Source organism: Globicephala melas, chromosome 1 (assembly GCF_963455315.2).
Source record: "Globicephala melas chromosome 1, mGloMel1.2, whole genome shotgun sequence".
Taxonomy (NCBI): Eukaryota; Metazoa; Chordata; class Mammalia; order Artiodactyla; family Delphinidae; genus Globicephala; species Globicephala melas.
The window spans coordinates 3,218,348-3,244,196 of record NC_083314.1 but is presented as its reverse complement, the minus strand read 5'-3'; positions in this window follow the sequence as shown (position 1 = coordinate 3,244,196).

The following is a 25,849-nucleotide window of genomic DNA, read 5'->3' as shown; positions in this document are numbered from 1 at the left end:
CAAGGTGGATCTGGAACAGCACCCTATTCCCTTTAGCATACTCAATTCATTTCCTGTAAACTTGTCTGTTTCACACCGCTAAATCATTTGTTGAATGCCTACAGTCTACACAATACTAGGTGCTAGAGCCTACATATCCCCATTATATCCCCTAGGACTGAGTACAGTGCCTAGCCCATAGCAGGACTCAGAAATGTTTACTACAAAAGTATAAATGAATAAGTGATGAAACAAGAAATTAGACAGAAGGAACAGACATGCTCTCTGAATTCTGAGTTATCTAACTATAATCCTGATTTTTAGATTTAGAAAGCAACTGCTGGTCATAAATGACTTTGGACCTCAAGAGTGGTGTGTCCAAAGTCACAACTGGATGACGTGCAGAGAAAGGCTGTGCTTGGTACTCAAGTCCCAGCTTCTTATTTATCAGAATTGTCTTCTCCTAAGAGGGGCAGAGACCCAAGCTACAGGGACACGTATCTGTTCTTTCTGAATTTCTGTGCTACTCAGGCATCTGAGTTTTACACAATAAAGATGAATTTCTTGCTCCACTCACAGTCAATGCAGATCCTGGAGGTGGAAGTCTCTCTGTATATCCTCTCCACGGGCCAAGCTTCTTCTATTTGTCTCTCCCCTAAAGCCTGGAAGTTCTCGGTGGAATTGTCTCCACCCAGCTGGGTAACGAGCAAAGAGAGAGAACACGGAACGTGGCATGAAAGTGTTCAGAGGTCAGATCTGGGAATGGGGCCCATCTGTCTCATCCATCTACCGGCAAAAGCCTTTGGGAGATGAGTTTTGCGATGTTCCCAGGAAGCAGGAAATCATGGCAGCCGCCATGATGGGCAACTCTCCAAGGTGGAATTGCACGTCTAGGATAACTAACAAACCTGCACCATGTTATGAGTTTATTTTAATAATATATATCTGTCACTACCAGGCTTAAAAAGAAAAAGGAAAGGAACGGGTAAGGAGAAAGACATGTACAAACTGTCTACTGGCAAATGACAGCTGATTTTTCTTTTCCCCACTGCAATAACATTAGTCTCAAGTCTTTGGGAAGAGGATAGAAATCAGACTTACATGACTGCTGGAAGGAAGTTCTCCATAAGTTTATAGACATAGAAAAATGACTTAATTTATAATATGCAAGTGTTTATAACTAAATATATATATATGAGTATATGTGTGTGAATATATATCTGGACCTGTCTATCTATCTACCTACCTATCACACACATTCATATACTTCTTCTCAAGAGTTGCATACTTCTTGTCTGAATTAAGGAATGAAGGTGTAATGGGTATTTTCCAGGGTAGGAATAAGAAGTTGGAGTGAGAACTTCAATCCCCACTCAAAAGCAGTGCTTTATTCCCTCCTATTCTGGTGCAAACTCTCCCCTGAAGTCTAACACTTCTCTTTGAATATTTTTTCCTTTTTTCTATGGAAGGAAAAATGTGTCCCCTGGAGGCATTCTCACAGGGTTAAAGCAACAGCTGAAATGTCTCACCCTTGCCTTTTTCAGGCCCTTGAAATCTCAAAGGCAGGCAAAGTCAATAGAGAGGTTTTGTTGCTTATGGTTCAGTGGTCCAACCCTTGCTCTGGGCAGGCCATGGTGACAGTACAAGTTTAAGAGGCTCAGGTTGTATTGAAAGTTTCCTAACACCTGGACAGCTATGAGAGAATTAAGTAGAGTGTCATCTGCAAATACATCAATGCAACATTTGCCTAATACATGACATCTCTCTTTATAAAGGTTCCCTTGTATGCTGTGTGGTTTTATTCTAAAATTATTCATTTGCAGAAATGTCACTTTAGAATTTATTTTTCACTTTTATTATTTCCCCTATAGATTTCCAGATCTTACATTTATTATGATTTAACCTGTAAAAATAATGATATATTTAATACCAAAAATAATTCAAATAATCCTTTTAATTGGTTTAGAATGTATTTGCTTTCTTTTTCTTTCAGTTATACCAGATTTCAAGGTTTAACTCTAACGAAAAAAGTTCAGTGTGGAATAAAAGGACTATACTAAGAAGGCTTTAATTATTTGCGTGTGTTTTCATATAGTTGAAGTCAAGAAAGGCTATTAACACTAGTTACTCTAGTAAAAACCCAAACATCTTTAGATCAAAGCTACTGCATTGTTGTTATGCTGTTGATCTGAAGTTAAATTACTATAAAATTTAATGAACTATATAGACTTTAAGAATATTATAAATACTTAAAATAACACTTATAAGTATAGTCAATGAAGTGAAATAGCCTCCTATTACATAATCTAATAAAAAATAAAGTTCTAGTTTATTTAATATAGAACAATTACAGGTTATTAAATGTAGAACTTACCACATTTATTTACTCATCAAATATTTATTGATAGCCTATTATGTTTCAAGTATTACACAGTTATAATTTATAACATGACATATTAATAATTATAATGTAATATAGTTGTTTTTTACAGTGTTCAGAGAATTTTCATATACAGTATCTTATTTGAGTCTCAGAACAACCAAATGAATTTCTTAAAAAAAATTCTGGGACCAAGATCTATGATTCTTTCTTCTAGTATATCAGGCTGACTCTATTGAAAACTCTCAAATTTCTCGAACATTTTATATAAATAATCTTCTAACCAGAAGATATTATTTAGTCCACACTTTCTTCTTTCACTTGTCTAGACATAAGAAGTTCCATAGCGTGGAGAAAGGGTAGGGCTAAAGAATATCACCCCTAGGAAGGGGGTTTAAATTAATTGCAAAATCCATCTTCTGTTGTATACCACATGGTAGCATAAAAGTTTCATCATGTGCAAAATAGTAGGAAAAAATAGTTTCAGAGTTCATTTACTGCTTCAACATCCACAGCATGCAGTCATGGAAAGAACACCAACCTTGAAATCAGATGGCCTGGCTTGTAGTCTTCCTACACTTACCAGCCATGGTACCGGACATGTCACTTAACCAATGTCCACCCCTGTGAATAAGGTTGTTTCTGTTGATGATGATAATAATGACGGTGTTGATGACAGGCTAATAATGACTGGGAGCTTCTCTCTGAAGTTCTTCACCTTCATGCTTGAAAATGTATCCCATTTAATAAAACTTATTTCATGGTAACTTGGTGTGTCTATCTACCATATACATATGTAAGTGTACTTTGACATACACAGATCAAATGTCACCATATCTGAAGGTGTATTTAAAAAATATTGGAGTCTAAAGTTTATAAAGAAAAGTAAAAGATCCAGAATAGCCAATACAGTATTGAAGAAGAGCCACAAATCTGGACAAATAACACTACCCAACTTCAAGACTTACTATAAAGCCATAGTTATCAAAATGGGGAGGTAACGGTGAAAGAACAGACAAGTAAATCAATAGAACAGATAGACAGTCCAGAAATAGACCCACATAAATATGCTCAACTGATGTTCCACACAGGAGCAAAGCAATACAATGGAGAGAAAATAGTCTTTCAGCAAATGACGGTGGAACAAGTGGAAATCCACGTGCAAAAAAATGAATATAAATATAGACTTTTCACAAAAATTAACTCAAAAAGAATTATAGATCTAAATGTAAAATGCAGAACTGTGAAGTTCCTAGAGGATAACATAGGAGAAAATTTAGATCAACCTTGGATAAGGTGATGCCTTTTTAGATATAACACCACAGGCACGATCCATGAAAGAAATAATTGAAAAGGCTGGACTTCATTAAAATTAAAAAATTCTGCTCTTCAAAAGACACTGTCAAGAGAATGAGAAGACAAACCACAGACAGTGAGAAAATGTGTGCAAAAGACATATCCAAAAGAAATATTGACTTTTTTCCTGATATAGCACTGTTATCCAAAATATACAAACAATACTTAAAACTCAACAATAAGAAAACAAACAACCCAGTTTAAAAATGAGCAAAAGAGTTGAGCAGACACCTCATGAAAGAAATATACACAGATGGCAAATAAGCATATGAAAAGATGCTCCACCTCGTTAATGAATTGCAGATTAAAACAACAATGAGATACCACATATTAGAATGGCCAAAATCCAGAACACTGACAACACCAAATGCTGGTGAGGATGTGAAGCCACAGAAATTCTCATTCATTGTTGGTGAGAATGCAAAATGGTGTGGCCACCTTGCAAGACAGTCGGTCAATTTCTTACAAAACTAAACATACTTCTACCATATGATCCAGAAATCACGCTTCTTGATATTTACACAAAGGAGTTGAAAACTTATGTCCACACAAAAACCTGCACATGGATATTTGTGGAAGCTTTATTCATAACTGCCAAAACCTGGAAACAACCAAGATGTCCTTTAGTAAGTGAATGGAAAAATAAACTGTGTAATTGCAGGCTATGTAATATTTTTCAGTGTGAAAAAGAAACTAGCTATCAAGCCATGACAAGACATGGGAAACCTTAAATATGTATTGCTAAGTAAAAGAAGTCAAGAAAATGCTACATACTGTGTCATTCCAAATATATGGCTTTCTGGAAAAGGCAAGACAGTGAAGACTATATATATAGGATGGATAAACAACAAGGTCCTACTGTATAGCACAGGGAACTATATTTAATATTCTGTGATAAACCATAATGGAAAAGTGTATGAAAAAGAATATATATAAAACTTTATATATATAAAATATATATATAACTATATATAATATATATCTATATAAATATTATATATATATAGATAGATAAAACTGGATCACTTTGCTGTAAAGCAGAAATTAACACAATGTTGTAAATCAACTATACCTCAATTTAAAAAAAAGATCAGTAGATGCTAGGAGTTATGGGGTTGGTGTGGGGAGGAATACATCGTTTGAGCATAGAGGATTTTTAGGGCAATGAAAATACTCTGTATGATACTGTAAATGATGGATACATGTCATTACACATTTGTGCAAATCCACAGAATGTACAACACCAAGAGTGGACCCTAAAGTATGGACTTTGGTGAATTAGAATGTGTCTGTGTAGGTCTGTCAGTGATAACAAAAGTACCACTCTGGTGGGGGATGTCGATAAATGGTGGGGGGGGTGATGCATGTGTGTGGACAGAGGGTCTACAGGAAAACTCTGTCTCTTCCTGTCAATTTTACTGTGAACTTAAAACTGCTCTAAAAGCTTAGCCTTTTTTAAAAATGTCCACACTGCCTGCTGTGTATAAAATGAAGACAAAGATAGAATCCCAGAAAACAGTTAGAAGGCGGAAAGGAGAAATAACCAAGGCTTAGGCTAGAGTAGTAACAGTGGAAATAGAATTGAATAAGTTGAAAATATTTTTTGGAAGTAGAGTGAAGAGAATGTTGCAGATTCCATGCAGAGGGTGTGGGAAAGAAAAATATCAAAGATAATGCCTAGATATTTGTTAAGTAGGCAGCTGGATATGAGTCTAGCTCAGGCACAAGGTTGCCAACATATAGATCGGTGGTACATAGCAAGCATCGTACTACCATACTAGAATGCTTGGAAATTTTATGAGAGCCTTTCCTGGATGTCAATGATTGGCAGGTGCTACTGTTATCTGGTTGGCAGTGGCTGGGGCTACTGCATGACCTGAAATATGGGTGACAGTTTGGCAAAACAAATCATTTTCCCATGTCCCGTACAACTTTTCAATGTTCCCCTCAATTAAATACCCTATAAAGATAAATTGGCATGTATAACTGAATCACTTTACTCTATACCTGAAACAGTCACAAAATTGTTAATCAACTATACTCCAATATAAAATAAAAAAGTTAAAAAAAGAGAAGGGGTATTAAAAATCAAGGGGCCTTGAATAACCTGCAAACTGGATCACATATTACTAAACATTGGAAAGTTAATGGTAGTGGTTTTAGAAGGACGTGATCAATTTCTTAACACAGTATATGGATTAAATAAAAAATAGATATTGCAAGTTTAAAAAAATAAATTTGCCATAATTAAGTACATGATAATTTTTACAAGAAGTTACATAATAAGCCTAACAATTTATAAGAAAGTTGTTAGGGAGAGGAAAACCTAAATAAACATAATGTCTGAAACTCATGAAATAAGTTTACCCTCTCTGTTTATCTGTCTCCTCCGTGTGTTATTGTACTTCCATCCATATATTTAGTGATTAAGGGTTCTGGTGCGGTAGCAAAGCTATTTAAAATTCCTGCCCTACAAATAGGTTCATCTGTACATTTTTCTAGTTTCCTCATATATGCGTTAATATGCGATATTTGTTTTTCTCTTTCTGGCTTACTTCACTCTGTATGACAGACTCTAGGTACATCCACATCACTACAAATGACCCAATTTCATTCCTTTTTATGGCTGAGTAATATTCCATTGTATATATGTACCACATCTTCTTTATCAATTCATCTGTTGATGGGCACTTAGGTTGGTTCCATGTCCTGTCTATTGTAAATAGTGCTGCAATGAACGTTGGGGTACATGTGTCCTTTTGAATTATGGTTTTCTCAGGGAAAGTGCCCAGTAGTGGGATTGCTGGTCTGTATGGTAGTTCTCTTTTTAGTTTTTTAAGGAACCTCCATACTGTTCTCCATAGTGGCTGTATCAATTTACATTCCCACCAACAGTGCAGATGGTTCCCTTTTCTCCACACCCTCTCCAGCATTTATTGTTTGTAGATTTTTTGATGTTGACCATTCTGACTGGTGTGAGGGGATACCTCATTGTAGTTTTGATTTGCATTTCTCTAATAATTAATGATGCTGAGCATCTTTTCATGTTCCTCTTGGCCATCTGTATGTCTTCTTTGGTGAAATGTTTATTTAGGTCTTCCACCCATTTTTTAATTGGTTTGTCTTTTTTTTGATATTGAGCTCCATGAGCTGTTTGTTTTGGAGATTAATCCTTTGTTGCTTTGTTTGCAAATATTTTCTCCCATTCTGAGTGTTGTCTTATCATCTTGTTTATGGTTTCCTTTGATGTGCAAAAGCTTTTATGTTTAATTAGGTCCCATTTGTTTATTTTTGTTTTTATTTTCATTACTCTAGGAGGTGGGTCAGAAAAGATCTTGCTGTGATTTATGTCAAAGAGTGTTTTTCATATGTTTTCCTATAAGAGTTTTATAGTGTCCAGTCTTACATTTACGAATTTAATCATTTTGAGTTTATTTTTGTGTATGGTGTTAGGTAGTGTTCTAATTTCATTCTTTTACATGTAGCTGTCTAGTTTTCCCAGCACCATTTATTGAAGAGGCTCTTTGTTCTCCATTGTATATTATTACCTCCTTTGTCATAAATTAGGTGACCATATGTGTGTGGGGTTATCTCTGGGCTTTCTATCCTGTACCATTGATCTATATTTCTGTTTTTGTGCCAGTACCATACTGTCTTGATTACTGTAGCTTTGTAGTATAGTTTGAAGTCAGGGAGCCTGATTCCTCCAGCTCCATTTTTCTTTCTCAAGGTTGCTTTGGCTACTCAGGATGTGCATGGACCTAGAGTCTGTCATACAGAGTGAAGTAAGCCAGCAAGAGAAAAACAAATATTGTATATTAATGCATATATGAGGAAACTAGAAAAATGGTAAAGATGAACCTATTTGCAGGGCAGGAATAGAGACACAGACAGAGAACAGACATGTGGACATGGAGGTGAAGGGGAGGGTGAGATGAATTGGGAGGTTAGGATTGACATATATAACTACCATGTGTAAAATAGATAGCTACTGGGAACACGCTATAAAGCACAGAAAGCTCAGCTCTGTGCTCTGTGATAACTTAGATGGGTGGGACGGTGGGTGGAGGGAGGTCCAAGAGGGAGGAGATATAGGTATACATACAGTTGACTCACTTCTTTGTACAACAGAAACTAACACAACATTTTAAAGCAATTATACTCCAATAAAAAACAAACAAATAAATAAAATCAATGAGACCAATTGCAAGTATGCAACAGATGAAACTCCTTGGAAGAGACTCAGAAGTGAATATCATTTAAGAGTTCAGTTTACTAAGGAATTTCATTAATAAATGTTAGAAAATATTTCAGATCCTTGCCAAGATAAGAAATCTACTACAGTGAAAATTACATTCGGAAATGTGGTATTTGTTTCTGGGTTGCGTATTGTTTCTCAGTTTTGCTGTGATTCTGTCCCCTGAGGTCTAATATACAACTTTTCTATTGCCTCTTATGTGGCCACTTCTTTTCAAATCCGTTCTGTACTCCCTGTTGCCTGTTGAACGTGAAATTCTGGGTCTTTTAGAGTACTGTGGACTGACTAAATGTGTGCCTCTATTTGTGGTGGAATTTCAAGACAGGAAATATACTTGAGATTTTGAGATACTTTATTGCTACCTCATACCATGCAATAACTTAGGAATTCTTTTGATACTATCCTTAGAAAAAAGGCACAGCTCCTTTATAGGATATCAAACTTATTGCTTTATCTTGGACAGTTTTCTTACTTCCTTTGCGGTTATTTCCCTCTTCTTCTTATCATGTATAAATGAATCATATTTACTGTAACTTATTCAAAACTAGCTTTTATTCTCATGCCCATTTCTACCTCTTTGTACTTTTATTTTCTTTTACTTCTTGTATGGAATGGCCTCTGATTTTATCACTTCTCCTAAATCCAAACCTATTCATTATAAACAGGCATAAGCATTACCTATGCTATGTCTTCCAGTAAAGACATGCTTAAACATTTCCATGTGAAATGAATTATTTTTTAAAAATTAATTTCCTTTGATTTTTTTTCCTTTATCTTTGAGTTAGTCACCCTATCGCACTTTTGTCTAATTAAGTCTGGCGTTAAGCTATATGATCTACAAATTTTATGTGGGGATAGTAGAGAAGGCAGTGTTATAAAATATGTCATCTAATAGAAAGCATTAAGTTCAGTGGGAATGAGATGTACTGATAAATGTCATTTTAGCCATATTACAAGATGAGATCATCCAGGAAATGTCATAGCTAGAAAAGAGAAGGGGGCCAACACCCCGCTGTAAGGCACTCTAACACAGAGATTTGGGGTCAAAGAGGCAGACCAGCAAAAGTGATGGGGAGGGGTAGCCAATGAGATAAGGAAAAAACAGGAGCTATCAATTCATGGAAGCCGAGGGAAAGGAGTCTCCCCAAGAGGAGATGGGGTTTTCTTTGTTAAAAGCTGCTGCCGCCATGACGTCAAAGATGAAGGGGCAAGTGTCCTTAGGATTTGGCATGATGGCGGCTCTTGATGACCTTAAGAACAGTTTCCATGAAAATGTGGAGAAGCCAGATTGGAGTCATTTGAACAGTTACTTGGAGGTAGAAGCAGGAAAAAAAATTTTTTTTTACAATGGAAATAAAAATTGTATCTAGTGAGGATTTCAGAACAGGGGAAGAATTTTCTAAGATGTGAGATATTAGAACGTGGAGGAAGTAAATTAAATTTTAGCAGCTGAATCTTCTGATTTTTTTTTTTTTTGATTACACATTGAGCTTATAAAGGAGGATATGTTTGTTATGTATGTTAACTAAGATTTTTAAGATAATACAATTTTGAATTCTGGTAAAATAGGCATATATATTAAAATGGAAAACTTGGAATTGAAATAAGAAAAGAAAGTCCCTGGCACATAAAAGACACTCAATATGCTTTCAAACAAATAAACAGATTATTTGTAAATGATCGACGTATTACTGTCCTTTGGAAAAGATGTAAATCCTGAGTCTACTTTAGATGGTTTCAGACTTTCTGTTGAGACTGTATTTAACTTTGCTACTTAAGGAACAAAATGACGCCCCTTATTTTGTTTTCTTCAAAGAACAAGTAGGTACTTGGTGAATATTTGATTAGCCATCTAAGTAAACATCATAGCTTAAATATCAAAACATTACATAGAAAATCATGTGTCTACTTGATACTGGAAGTGGGAAAACTATACAATGACATTTCTTTTATTTTGAAGCACCTCACTAACATTTAGTGCAAGTATTTTAAGTTCTTGTTATAACAATATAAAACTTAATTTTAATTTAAAATTAATATAAATGTTAATTTATATATTTAATATAGATGTATAATACAGCATATATATGATATTAAAATTCTATTTAAAATATAGAATAGTAATATAGAATTCAATATATTATACATATTATAAAAATTCTACAATTCCAGTAGAATTTTCACCCAATGAGATTTTCTCTTTAGGCAGAATAACTTAAAATACAATAATAAAACCTGTCTTTCCTGGCAAAGCAGTTTCTGTTGATCACCATAGTGCAGGCTCAGAGAGAATGGCTTTTTATGACACCTGTGTGCTTGGAGTTATTTTAAGATGCAAAGCCAGGTCAGCTTGGAACTTGGAAGCTAAGCTGAAAATTGATTGGAAGTAAGAGATTCTCCAGATGCCTTTGTCAAATCTTGGAGACAATCATTCAAAAGCTTACTTAGTAGGGAGCTATATAAGTAGTTAAATAAGTAAATCTATGTGAACAGAAGGTGTTTCCCTAAATGGTTATTATTGGAACATACATTTCACAAGTCATTTATCCCTAAGGCACAGTGGTTTATCAACAGAAAGGCTTTAGTTTAGGTCATCCTGAAGCATGTGCCTGCTTTCAAGTTGTTTGTGTCGCTGATTTTGGCCTCATCATAATGTTTACTGCTGGCTGAGGGGCGGTGGAAATGGCAGTGGCACTGAAAATTGAACTGGATTCTTGCTTCTGATGACACTGTGAATATCACATTCCCATGAGAAGATCTGTAACATGTCTTGCTCTACAGGTCTTTCAATCAAAATCATAGAATCAGTCTATTATCTGCCACACCCTCCCAGGAACTCTCCATGTGGAAATAACCAATTTATTCCTAAGAGAAAGTTGACTTAGACTGTTTTTGTGTTAGTCCAGTGAACTTGTTAACAGTATGATTGTTTTTAGGGAGAAGATCATAAACTCAAACGTAGGTAAAAATATTTCCTCAATGACTAACTTGAAAAACAGTGATGATAATTACATTTTTATAATGTAATAATAGTAATTCTTGCCCTACTATGTGTAGGTCCTACAATAATTCAATTTTATTCTTTGCTAAATTTGTTACTCTTAAAAGCATTCCTTAAAATGTGCATTATCTCTTTTTACACTGGCATTTCACATCTCTTTTCCCATCCCTGGGACTACAGACATGTCATCCATCAATAGACATTCCCTTGATCTTAAAAGTTTTCTCTGTGTCTCTCTCTGTCTCTCTGTCTCTCTCTCTCTGTGTCTCTAAGGAATACCATATACTCTGATACATAATGTACTACACCTTGGGAAGTTCTTAATTTCAAGATCTCACATAATTGAAAATGAATTAGTTCCTTCTTTAACAATTTTTAAAGTTCAATTTTCTGCAGTTTAAGTTTGTTGATAATGAGTAATAGTTGTATTTATGAACACTCTGGAGAATATAATCCATTCTATTTAGAATGCTAAATTATTTATAAATTTATTCTAGACAATGTATTGGGTTTTCTTCTGTAAATAATCAATTGTTCTGGGGATAGAAGCATATTAGCCTCTGTTCCATATGCTGTTGTTTGCAGTTTATGTTCAGATTTTCAAGTTCAGCCCTCAGGGGTTACTTTTTGGTTTCCCATGTTTGAAAAACTGGTGATTTTTTTTTTCTATAAGTAAAACTGAAACGTAGTCATCGTTCAGTTTGTAATTTTCCTAGCAACTTCTACTGTTTTCACAAAACGCGGCAGGTGATTTGTGAATCCAGGTCACTGTAGTACTTGGAAAATCTTATAAATCACCTACTCTATTTGATAGATGAGAAAACTAAGTTCTGACAGGTGAAATGATTTCTTCAAGATCAAAAATTTGGTTAATAGAATTTCTCAAAATTAATTTTCTAAACAAAGTATGTTTCATCACCTGAAAAAAAAACCCTGAAAGTTGATTAATGAAACAAAAACACTTTAAGCAAAATGAAAGTCATTTCTTGTAGATGCATAAACTATTTAGAAAAAAACATTATTATTATTTGAAACACACACACTCATATACATGCACTTGAAATTTTCATTTCAGTTGAAGTTTCAACATTCTTTTCCTTCTAAAATTTACAGGAGCAGTGGTCTAGTTGTGCTCTTAAATATACCTCTGGCTATTTCTCCAGCAGAATCATTACATAACAATCCCTACTCCAACTGTGATCAGATGATGACCTTTGCCCATTTGTACTACACTTGAAAAATACATTTATACTGAGTTGCCATGTCTCAGGACAACGATGATGCGGTCGAGATAAAACTCAGAACAGCACTTCAGTGAACTTGCTGCTGGCTATGAAGAAGTAGCCTTAAATTAAATCAAATACACTCTTGGTCTTACTGTAAATTGAAAGGCAAATTCTCATTTGGTTGCTCACAGTTTAATTTAGTCCAAGAAGAATACATTTCTAGGCATCGTCTTTATTATAAATTCTCATTGCTACCTCTTTATTCCCATGTAAATCATTTTGTTTTATGGCTGAAATAGATGCTTTAGCACATAAATATTTCAAGTCTTGCTAGAGTATTTCGGAAATGCTCTTAGATGTAGAATTTCATAGGCTGCTAACAAAGTTGGGATTTTTTTTTTTTTTTTTTTTGGCTGCGTTGGGTCTTCGTTGCTGCATGCGGGCTTTCTCTAGTTGCGGCGAGTGGGGGCTACTCTTTGTTGCGGTGCGCGGGCTTCTCACTGAGGTGGCTTCTCTTGTTGCAGAGCACGGGCTCTAGGCGCATAGGCTTCAGTAGTTGTGGCACTCAGGCTCAGTAGTTGTGGTTCGCGGGCTCTAGAGTGCAGGCTCAGTAGTGGTAGTGCACGGGCTTAGTTGCTCCGTGGCATGTTGGATCTTCCCGGACCAGGGCTCAAACCTGTGTCCCCTGCTTTGGCAGGCGGATTCTTAACCACTGTGCTCCCAGGGAAGCCCCAAATTTGGGATTTAATCTTTAATGATCGTGCATCATAAATTGAATTCATCTGGTTGTTGGGTGGCTCAGTGAATGCTTATATAGTTTTAGTATTCAGTGAGTAGCTATGTGAATTTTGTTAAGCAAATGACCTCTGGAATGCAGAGTGGTGTCCATTATGGAGGTGACAGAAATCTGATGGCTACATGGACAAAAGGCAGAATCAGCAAGGAAATATATGTATCAAGCCTTGAATCACTTTTTGAAAGAAAATGTTAAAGTTTTTCAGTTGTATTCATGACTGGAAAATTTTAATGTATTAGGTTCAATGAGCGAAATGTGAATAAAGTAATAGCAAGCCATGTTACAGATGTGTTTTGAACAATCAACAGTTTGAGAGAAAAACAGGAAACTCTAATGCTGGTCTCCTGCTGATGTGTGCTATTTCTTTTTTTTTTTTTTACAAACAGGAAAGGTTATAGTCACTTGATTTGACCTGTCTTCTATGTAAGACCACACCTCTTAACTGCCTCATTCCCAGTTTTACTCAAAAGAAGACATCACTCTGTCCCACCCAGCTCTTCCACATTATACCATATCAGTTTGATGGCTCAGTTTATTAAATTTCCACAACTCGATGATTTTTGTTATCTAGATCTTAAAGATACATATCATTGTTATTTTAATGATGGGTTTATTGCTTAGACTCTGAAAAATACATTTAAAGCCACTCAAAACACACATGCAAAAACCACATTATTCAATGGCACTTAATCCTTAGTTGGATATATAGACTCTACCTCATCAGTCTCATCTTTTCATAAAAGGCTAAAAAATAAAACTTAAAACTTCCCTGCCATTTTTAAATTGCATTTAGACATTTATTAAAAGCAGAAACCAATAGTTTTATTATTTTTTTTAAACAGCAACTTCAAAAAAGCAGATAAAAGTGAATGCTAGGTTGTTTATCAAATGTGCTTGTTTCAGTTTATCTGTAGTGTACTTCCTTTGGAGACCATTACCAGAAGTGGCTACCCCATGCACTTTAATCTTTCTAGTTTGTGATACGGTGTAACTGAATGTGAGATTAAGTCATTATATTATCCTATCTTCACATCAGCAGTATCTGGTGAGAATTAACTTTGTCTATAAATAGCTTAAAATTTTAACCCTTTCTATGTAATATTGATTTAAAATTTTGTTAGGCTTTCCCATATATCAAATGTGAAATGTAATGAATAATTTAAGTTTTTATGGCTCAGTTTCTAATCATAGCTATGTAGAAGTATGTGGAGGATTAAACATATTTATAACTAGGAATATTAACTATAGGAAAACTGAAATGTATCTTTTATACTTCTGCTCCTTTGATTTACTGGTACATCACTTTGAAAAGACATCCTCAAAAGTAGGTAACATACAGGGACCTATGAAGGCCATCATTCATGCTTCATTGCTAAAACTACAGACCTGATAATTTGTTGCAAATGTGACTATAATGTTATGACCTTAACCAACAGTTTTTTGGAGAGTTAGAAAGGATTCCAATAATCTGCTTCCCATCCAATTCAGAATGCCCGTTCTGTACAGATTATCTATTCTGTTTGTACACACACTGAATATATTTATCTCAGCTTTCACATAAGAACCTTGAGAAAAACCAAAAGTCATTATTATACCCAACCAAAATATTTATTTACAGTTGAACAATCCTGGTTCTTCTAAGCTTTCATCTATGACAATTTTTGTAGGATATCTTTATTCTAGTCATCCTTTCATAGGTAAACGCTAGTTCAAAATTATGTTTCAAAATCCTTTTGAAGAGAGTGTAGTATAGATAAACATAGTATTTGTCATTTTCCTCTAGCTATGGAATATAGCTCTTCCTTTAATTAAACAATATCGAAGGAGTTCGATTTTTTCATTAATGTCCCTGTTGCACAAAAAGCATGGTTCCTAAAACATTTAGATCCCAGTGTGGCAAGACACTCACATCATTTGATGTCATCACAGAGGTACATTTCCCACATCACTCACTCAAGGGGATACATTGAAATTGTGGAATGGCAAACACGATCATCCACATTATTTAAATTTTAATTCTCTACCCCATTAAAATTTTGAATGAGATTCTAGTAAATATACGAATGCATGTTTCCTATCAAAAGTGACACCTCGAGGGCTTCCCTGGTGGCGCAGTGGTTGAGAGTCCGCCTGCCGATGCAGGGGACGCGGGTTCGTGCCCCGGTCCGGGAGGATCCCACATGCCGCGGAGAGGCTGGGCCCGTGAGCCATGGCCGCTGGGCCTGCACGTCCGGAGCCTGTGCTCCACAACGGGAGAGGCCACAGCAGTGAGAGGCCCGCGTACCGCAAAAAAAAAAAAAAAAAAAAAAAAGTGACACCTCGAGAAACTTTTATTGAAACAATGCACTCAGTTTCTAAAACAAAATAATGCCTGCATGTATATGCAGTCCTCCCACTTTAAAGAGGTAGTTTCTTTCTGTTTTCTACATCCCTCCACAAGAAATCCATCCTCTTCTTACTTCCCCAGGTCCCTGAAAAATAGCACCTGTAAACCCTTATTGTTCTTCAGGGCCCTTTTAAAACCATCATCCCAATGTAAAAAAAAAAAAAACAAAAAACAAAAATAAAAGCAGAAAAAGGGGGGAACTCCCTTTTTTTGCAATGTGCCTTTTCTGAATCTACATTTCCATATCTTATACCAGCATTTCTATCTCATAATTTGCATAGTATATATTTATCTTAACACCTAATTAATTGTTTTACTTTCTGCCCTGTCCACTGACATTAACTTCGGATGTTAACCATACAAGTTAAATACCTAGCTGAGGGGTAGTAATGGTGAATTAAAACAACGCTACTTATCTTCCTTCCAAAAATCTCACTAAAATAAAAGCAAAGGGATTTTTAATGTGTGAACATATAAGAACAAAGATAATGGGACTACAGACAATCATAAGTATATTTTGGAAGACAGACAGCATATGGACAGATAATCACTGAGCAATCTGGAAAAACTGGGTCCTAAATCTGTGATAGAAAAGCCAAGAAACAACTAGTTTATGCTATAGAATATCCCTCCCAAATTATAAATCTGCAGTATTCGTTTTCTGTAGAAGTAAGGGTAAGGTGGACTAAAAAGAGGATGATTAGTTGAAAGCTTTAAGAATTAAAACTAGACAGCCATTAGAATGGATAAAATTATAAATCTGAATAGCATCAAATGTTGACAACACTGTGGAGTACCTGATGGTACCACCAATTTGGAAAACTGACAATTGCTTAGAATGAGAAGCACACCTAGATATTTATGAAAACATGTCCACATAAAGATGTGTGCGTGAACATTCACAGCAACTTTATTCGTAATGGCTAAACCCAGAAATAGCTCAAGTGTCCATTAGTAGGAGAATGGATCCACTAAGAGAGGAACATTTATGCAGTGGAATATTATTCAGCAATAAAAGGAACAAACTACCATAAATGTAAGAACATGGTAAATATCAAAATAATTATGCTGACAGAGCAGGAGACAAGAGACTACACACCATATCTCATGTATATAAATTGCAAAATCATCTATAGTAGTTGCCTGGGATAAAGACAGAAAGAGGGGTTGACTGCAAAAGTGCCAGGAGGACTGTTTTGTGAATAGCAGGTATATAATGTATCTTAATAGAGTTTGTGTGACCATGGGTGAATGCAATTGTCCAAACTCATTGGACTGCACATTTTAAATAGATGGGGTTGATTGTATGCGCACTATTCCTCAAGAAAATTGATAGTTTAAAAAAGTAATTTAACAAGAACAGACGCAGACATAGAGAATAGACATGTGGACACAGAGGGGGGAAGGGGAGGGTGGGATGGATAGGGAGATTAGAATTGACATAAATACACTATCATGTGTAAAACAGACAGCTAGGGGGAACCTGCAGTATAGCACAGGAAGCTCAGCTCAGTGCTCTGTGGTGACCTAGATGGGAGGGATTGCAGGGGGAGGGAGGTCCAAGAGGGAGGGGATATAGGTACGCATATGGCTGATTCACTTCACTGTACACCAGAAACTAACACAACATTGTAAAGCAATGATACTTCAGTAAAAGTATTTTTTTAAATATTAAAAAAAGTTAAACATCCAGAATAAAGAAAGAAAGAAAGAACTGAGAAACAACTAGAACCTCAGATCTTCTCAATCATCGCATGTTGCCAAATGACTTCTTTGCTTTTGTGCCAGCAAAAGACTGGAGGTAAGTAAGACAGAAGGTCTCTGGCTGGGGGATGCCAGGCACATTCCTTTGAGCATGGGAGGATTAAGCAAACATTTACAATACTGAGTGGTAAGCCCCTAGCTTTCTCCCCAGTTTAGCTTCCAGAATGATAACAGCCAGGACTATATCCTCTAGACAAGCTGTGGGAAGATCTATATATGGAGAATCAGCTCAACCAAGAGAAACAACATAAATATACTTACATTTTTTTCCCCAAGGAAATGGCATAACCTATAGTGAAGATCACGGTAACAAGCTCCGTCAAGTTCAATGTCCCCAATCAATCAGCTTTAAAATTCCCCACTTTTATTTTTATGAATATTAATTTTATGTATTCATTTGTTTATTTTTTATTTATTGAAGTATAGCTGACGTAACAATATTTTATTAGTTTCAGGTGTAAAACATGGTAATTTGATATTTTTATAGACATTCAAGGATCACTAGCCATTTACATAAAGCCTCCAAATTAAAAGACAGAGCTCAAAATAAAGAACGAAAAGAAAGAAATCTGTGGAAACAGAGACTGTGCATGGAAAAAGATCAAAATCTTTTATTTATATCCTTAGAGAAACACATTTTTTATAAACAAAGAATAAGGTGCTACTAAAAGTCAGCAAAAATTCTATAGCGATTTTAAAGACAAAGTTGAGGAAACCTCCTGCAAAGTGAGACATATGAAATTTTAAAAAACAAACAAGGAAAATTAAGAGGAATAAAGAGAAGAAAATGAGAGGAATGGTCGAGGAGGTACAACATCCCTATAACAGAAGTGCCAGAAAGAAAGAAAAATAAAGACTGAAGGGAGAAAATGATCAATTAAATAATTCATGCATATTTCTCACAACTGTAGGACATGGGTCACCAGAATGAAAGAGGCCCCCTGTGTGCTTAGCAAACTAGATTCAACATTGACCCCTATCAAGGCATATTAACATGAAATTTTAGAACACTGGGGGCAAAGATAAGATTCTATAAGCTTTCCCAGGGAGGGAAAAATATCAATGGGTCACATGAAAAGGAGCCGGAATTAGGAAGGCTTCAGGCTGCTTAAGAACAACTCTGGAAATGGGAGACAATGGAGCAATGTCTACAAGATTCTCAGGGGAAATTAATTCAGACCTAAGGCTTGACACCCAGCCAAACCATAAATCAGGGGTGACGGAAGTGACATTCAATGTCGCCAAGGTAATCTATCTTGTACCCTTTCTCAAGAAGCTACTGTACACTCTGCTTCGTTAAGACAAGGGTCTGCACCAATGAAGGTGGAGGTATTGGATGTAGGGGGAAAGGAGAGAGGAATCTGGGGTCATGATAAAATGGAAATTCCAGGGAGATAGCTGTGTACCAGGCATAAGGGAAAATCAGTGCAGAATGGGGCAGACCAGGAGTCTTCAGAACAGACGTCACAAAAGATAAATTTTATTGCTTAACTGATAAGTACTAAGAGGAGATTCAGACAATTGGTGGAGAGTGTGGATTTGAATTAGTGTTAATATATGAAAAAAATACACAACTAAAAGTAGGACAACTATTTACTCTAGAGGATGAAAAATTAAGAAAGGAAAATATTTTCAGCATACAATATGGGTCAGAATAGCATTTACTTCTTCATAATTATGTAAACATTGATCTAACCAAAATTATGTAAACTATATGAAGAGTATGGGAGAAGACTGTATGTGTGTATGTGTGGGGGCGGGGGGTGTATATTTGCGGTAAAAGCAAAGGGCATGAGAGTGAAAGACAACAAAAATTCATCTTTTCTGGAGTGGAAAAGAAATAGATAATACCTAAACTGGAACAAAAAGTCAAGAAATAGCGATATAATCCTCTATTTAAAGTATGAAAGTATACACCAAAACAATCAGCTAAAATTGTTGAAAATGATTGCCTCTATAGGTAGGCAAACTGGAGAAAAAAGGCACAAGGATTATTGTCTATTTTGTTATGAGCCTGAATGGACTTCTTGACTTTTCTGGCTTTGTCTGTGTATAAGTAAGTTTGATAGACATTACAACCATTTTATTAAAAACCAAAGCTGGCATCCTGGCTTCAGCATTTCCCAACCACGTAATTTTTAAAGCCTCTCATCTCTACTTTAGCCATATATCATCACACAATCACACTTTTTACTTGGTCATCAGGTGGGGAAAATTGTATTTTCAGTGTTTTGATTTTAGATCTAAATCCAAAATCAACCTTTTAGCTTTTGATCACATATTTCTTTCAAATATCTGAGCTTGTTATCCTCATTATGATTTACAGTACCTTCCTCTTAATTCTTTCCTATTCCCTATCTTTCAGAGCTTTCTGCTTTTTCTTGACCCCTTAATCACCCTAAGCTATGTATTTAGCCATATACTTTTGCTTCTGTAACAGCCAAGAGTCCCTCAGCTGCTCAAATTTTCTCTACTCTAAACCTCTAACTCCTTCTAGCTACATCCTTGACAGGTTCCAAAAGATCTTCAGAGAAGAATGGACTTCTTTACTAACTTATGTTGATTACCAGTTCTATCCTATGGACCTCAAAATACCACTTTCATCCCTGTCTTTTTCATATTTGGTGAATAATTTTAATTTCTCAAACTTCTCATTTTCAGTTGATAATTTTTCAACTTTCCTCTTTTTTCTATAAAAATGTCCCTAATGTTTCATCATTTTCTATCCAATAAAATATCCCTGACTTCCCATTTTTAATGAGGTCAGTTCCTCCTCTCTGTGCCATGGGCAGAATTCGAATAAGCCGTCTCCTCAGCCCCAAGATTCCTTGTCCCTGGCATATACACACTTTGTCCCAGGTACTCAATCAAACACTAATCTAGGTCCTTCTGTGAAGGGAGTGCATGATGCAATTAGTGTCTTAAGTTTTAATCAGTTGAGTTTAAATAAAGAGATTATAGGGGCAGGTTGGGGGCTTGGGGACTGACCTAATCACATGACTTCTTTAAGAGCAAAGAGTTTCTTCCATTCCAGTTGCAGAACAGTAAGTCAGAGATTTGAAGCAACATTGCTTGAAGATGGAAAAGGATGCATGGCCAGAAATGCAGGTGGCCTCTTGGATCTTGGAGCAGTGAGCTATATTTTAACTGACAAACCCTATTTTTTTTCTTCATTCTTTCTGTTTCTCTGCAGTGTTAATTCCTGGCTGACATCTCTGGTCATCTTGTCCCCCACAATGTTCTCTCCACTTCTGTTGACATGGAATTTTATACCCAGCAAATAATCTTTCTAAACTAAGGGCCAAATAAACACATTTTTATATACCAAAAAAAGAGAGAATTCCTTGCTAGCAAACTAAACCTACAATAAATTCTAAAAGACATTTTTTAAACAGAAGGAATATAATACCTATTGGAAATACGAATTTCCACAAAGGAATGAAGAACACTAGAAATTGTAAAAATGTAGGTAAGTAAAGAGGTTTTCTTTCCTTATTCTTAATAAGGAACAAACTACTGAAGACTTCCCTGGTGGTCTAGTGGTTAAGACTCTGTACTTCCAATGCAGGGGGCATGGGTTCAATCCCTGGTCACGGAAGTTTCACATGCCACACGGAGTGCAGCAAAAAATTAATTAATTAAAGTAAAGCAAAACTAGTAACAATGTATCGAGGAATTTATAACATGTATAGTAGCAAAATGTATGACAAAAACTGTACAAAGGACGAGAGGAAAGGAATGGAGATAAACCGTTGAAAGATTCTTATATATGAAGTGAGGTAAAGTATAAAAATGAAAAACGTGCTAGGAAAAACACAGAGCACGTGGAACTGTCATACACAGTAGAAACGCAAAGTGGAATTACCATTTGGAAACATTTTGAGAGTTCTTTATAAATTAAAATATTCACTTGCCTTATAACCCATCAATTCCACTTCTAGATATTCGCTGAAGAGAAATAAAAATATGTATCCACACAAAGATCTGTAAGCAAATTTTCAGAGCAACTTTATTTGTAATAACCCCAAACTGGAAACACACAAGCGTCCACCAGTTGGCGAACGGGTAAACTGTAGTATATCCTTACAACAGAATATGACAGCAACGAGATGCAATTACCGATACAGGCACCAATATGGATGGATGGGTGTCAAAAGCATCACACTAAGTGAAAGAGACCAGACACAAAAGTCAACACACAGTGTGAGTCCACTTTTATGACATTCAGGAAAAGGCTGGTAGGAAACTGTACAAACTGAAAACAGAATAGTTGTCCTCAGGAGTTGGTGATAGGGTAACGGAGTATTGATTGTAAGAACTGAAATGTCTGGGGTAATAGAAATGCTCTACGCTTTGATGGTAGCATTTGGCAAACCGCATTGAACTGTATATTTTTAAAAGCTGATTTTATTGTGTGTATATTGTACCTCAATAAATGATGTTAAAAATTAATGTATTCAGAAAGTTTATAATTCCACTTTTATAGATTCAGTCGATACCTGTATGATCATATCAGCATATTACTCTGGTCTGTCCAAATCTATTACTAAAATTAGAAACACAGAATCTTGAAATGCCACACGGAGTGCAGTAGTGTTCAAAAAATTGCTTTCCCTAGATTTTCTAAAGAGGGTAGCAGTGCTATCAAAAGTGTAGTGAGGGCTTCCCTGGTGGCGCAGTGGTTGAGAGTCCGCCTGCCGATGCAGGGGACACGGGTTCGTGCCCCGGTCCGGGAAGATCCCACATGCCGCGGAGCGGCTGGGCCCGTGAGCCATGGTCGCTGAGCCTGCATGTCCGGAGCCTGTGCTCCGCAGCGGGAGAGGACACAACTGTGAGAGGCCCGCGTTCCACAAAAAAAAAAAGTGTGTTGAGGTATTATTATTACTAACATTGGACAAGGTGCCATATAAAACCTACGGTTTTGTCTTCAGATTTCTGCTTTCCAACATGTTTATAAGTACATGTTTATATAAAAACATGTTTATAAATATTGTGATTTTTTTTGTGGTATCAGGTATTGGTGGAGTATATCAGCGCCTTATTTTTCAAAGTGATTTTGACATAACTCTGATCATCCCATTTCAACTTTCTCCTTTGGAAGAATATGCTGCATTTTATTGCAAATAAGGAAGAGGAGAAGTTCAGGAAGAGAAAGGGGATGGGAGAATCATTTTATCTGCACGTAAGTGCTGGTGGTTAATTTTCCCAGTGAAAAGGACAGACCCTCAGAAATATACAGCTAAAAGAATACCACTCCTCTTTCTCCTACAAAGTAACAAAAGCAAATCAGCATTTTAGCTCCATGCTATCTGAAAGAGTAACTTTGCACTTCAAAAGGTGCCTAGGGACACTGAACATTTGGTATCACTTATTTTCTTGAACATATAGAACAGTGTATATAAATCTGTATACAGGTAATGGCTTACTTCCTTCATATAAATTTCAGCTTTAAAATAGTTCCCAATTCATCCAGTTTCATAGTACTTTAAAATTATCTTAATAATTTTCATCCAACTCTCCACTCATAATTTGTGTTCTTTTTTTTTTTTTTTTTTTTTTTTTTTTTTGCTGTACGCGGGCCTTTCACTGTTGTGGCCTCTCCCGTTGCGGAGCACAAGCTCCGGATGCGCAGGCTCAGCGGCCATGGCTTACAGGCCCAACCGCTCCACGGCATGTGGGATCTTCCTGGACCGGGGCACGAACCTGTGTCCCCTGCATCGGCAGGTGGACTCTCAACCACTGCGCCACCAGGGAAGCCCGATTTGTGTTCATTTTAAATATAAAACCTGGGACTTCCCTGGCGGACCAGAGGTTAAGACTCCATGCTCCTAAGGAAGGAGGCACAAGTTTGATCCCTGGTCAGGTAACCAAGATCCTGCATGCCACAAAGTGCAGCCAAAAAAAAAAAAAAAAAGAAAGAAAGAAAGAAAGAAAAGCTTTGTCTTAAAAAAAATGTAAAACCTAATTCTAACTTTACTTAATTTTTGATGGTGATATTGGGTTGAAGTTGAACTAATTCTAGTTTTTAAATGTATCTTCCCAGTGATGTAGAGCTGCATTTTGTATATGAGATGTTGACCACTGTGATTTTTAAAATTATCATTATCTGCATTAGAGAGTCCAGAAATAAAAAGTATCACCATTTAGAATTATTCACTTACCAAACCAGCAAAACTCAAACAAAACATATTGTCGTCATGTAAACAAGATGTTCATTATTGTTTTGCTGTCAAATCTCAATCCATTCTTCAACATAACAAGTCTTTTGGCTTGTTTCAATCATTTGTACACTCAAAGGCCTTATTATTCTGTTTAGCATTCATTATACATTTTTTGTATTACACTGCAGAAATCTGAAAATAAATGATCACTGCATGTTGCTGCGTTTTCAAATCAATTCCCTCTTTGATCTGAACATCCAGTTTATAGTTAAATCACTACATTTCAATATTTCATGCAAATATCCTTTTTATCGACATTTAAAAAATGTGCAGTAGCTGATTCTCGCCTCACCTTTCATCGCTTGACTGCAAGAAAAGATTCCACATATGCAACTTTTCCAGCATTAACCTCAGTCACTAAACCATAATGATCTAAGTAAAACTGGGATCTCCAACACAGGAAACGGATGTTTAATTAAAGATGACTTCTGCCATTAAGTCATTCTTTACATGGTGGCCAAAACCACGGTATTCTCCTGTCTCTCCATAATATTCACTTTTCTCTCCTCTACAATTTTTAGGTTTCAACTCTTTTTCTGGGAATATGGTGTGTGGACAGTAAATGTTAATGACTCTGAACTTACCAACACTACTATTTCTGGAGCCATCTTCTCCTGAGAGGTAGAACTGCTTCCCTATAGAGCCTCTGTGCTTCCTTCACTTTGATTACAGCCTAATTCTCCCTCCTGCCCTTTATCACCCCACCTCTAAGTATGCAGTGGTGTCTAAAGTCCATGAGGTTTTGCCTTTTGTATGCCAAAGGGAGTCTTTGCACACTTCCTCATCTGTCCTGCTCTCGGGTTGAGGTTAAAACAAATACGTAGAAAGGCAATGGATCCAAGGCCAGCAAGAGTGTTGATGGGAAAAAAAAAAAAAAAAGAGTGTTGGTGGGTGTTGCTTTCCTCAAACTACTACATTGTATCGCTTTTCCTTTTCTTTTATCATGCAGTCACTTTGATCCTATTCTCAGTAGATATCTTCCTAGGACATCTCCTGGAATAAGTTATTTTTTTTTATCATTTTAGACACGAAGAGATTCACGATTCATAGCACTTTCACAGTCTTCAAGTTTTATAATCTGACTTTTGAAAGAAGCTCCAATCCTAGTTTATTATTTTGTACATCATCACACTGAAATCGATCATTAACGGTCCCCTTTAAATAAAGGGAATAAATTATTCTCAATCTGTCATTAGCATCTACACTTCTTTTAGTATAAATATTTGAGAAGCTACTTATGTGTGAAATACTATGCGGCCCACAAAGAATTTTAACTGGTACCAAACTCGGTGGAAAATAAGATATGTACAAATAAAATAAATAACCAGGAAGTCAGGGAAAATTTGATAACACTAAAATGAGTGTTTAGATCAGAAAAAGATTTTGGCTACCAAATTCTAACTACATTTGTCATTTCCCCAACCTTACCAAAATGCTTGAAAATGTAAAATGGACTCAGGACTTGCCTTGTTCTTTGAAGAAAAAAAAAAAACCTATCAGTGTTTTGTATTCCCGTCGTAAGAAATAACTTTACTACTGCAAAGGAACAGCCACATGACTGAAACTACTCCTTTTTAATGCACCGAGATTCACAGTGTCTAGCCTCACAGGCAAAATGTGGGCATAACCCCTAACCCTTTCCACTGGCCACATTTCCATAATGGAAACGCGTGCCAATTAGAGGCACCAAATTAGTAGGAGGGATAACCAGAAAGGACTCAGCCAGGCATACCTAACAATTTCAAATCCATTCCCAAACTATTTTTAAAATGTTTACAAGTAATTAGGTTCCTAGTTTCACCACATTTTACTCAACAGAAGTCAAGACTAAATGCTCCCATTTCTATTTACAAACAAGTATTAGCAGATAATAAGAGCAGTTTTTGCTAAATGTAGAAGATGTTGGATAAAAACATACCCAATAAAAACACTGGAGAATTTTACTGTGAGATAATCACCACTTCAGAGTTCATCTCACATTTTGAAGGACACCTATGAAGTATCTACGTCCGCGGGGTGAGGAACGGTTTTTCCTGAGGGTTGTGTCAGCAGTTAGGTTTTCTGAAGAGTTCTGATTTATGGCCACTAGGATGTCACACCTTGAATTTTCATTTTTTCTCAACATTCCACTCACCATCTTCCAATTTCAAAGTCAAATTCTCTTTGTAAACTCTCATTATCACTTCCTTCCTCTCTGTTTGGGGATATTTTTGACAATCTTTATAATAGTTCTAACATAACTTCTTCTACAATTGTACTCATTCTTTTCCTTTCATTTTTACACTCAAAGCTACTATTTTATAGTTCTTATATTCATCTATATATGTGTGACTTGGGGTAAGTTATTCAACCTTTCTGAGTTTTTTTCTTTTTCTCATTTGATGAAAAAATTAACTTAATAATATTTAAATTACAAGGTTTAATGAAAATTAAGGGGTTAAATGAGATAAGGTACTAAAAAGCAGAAAACTAAGAACGTCTC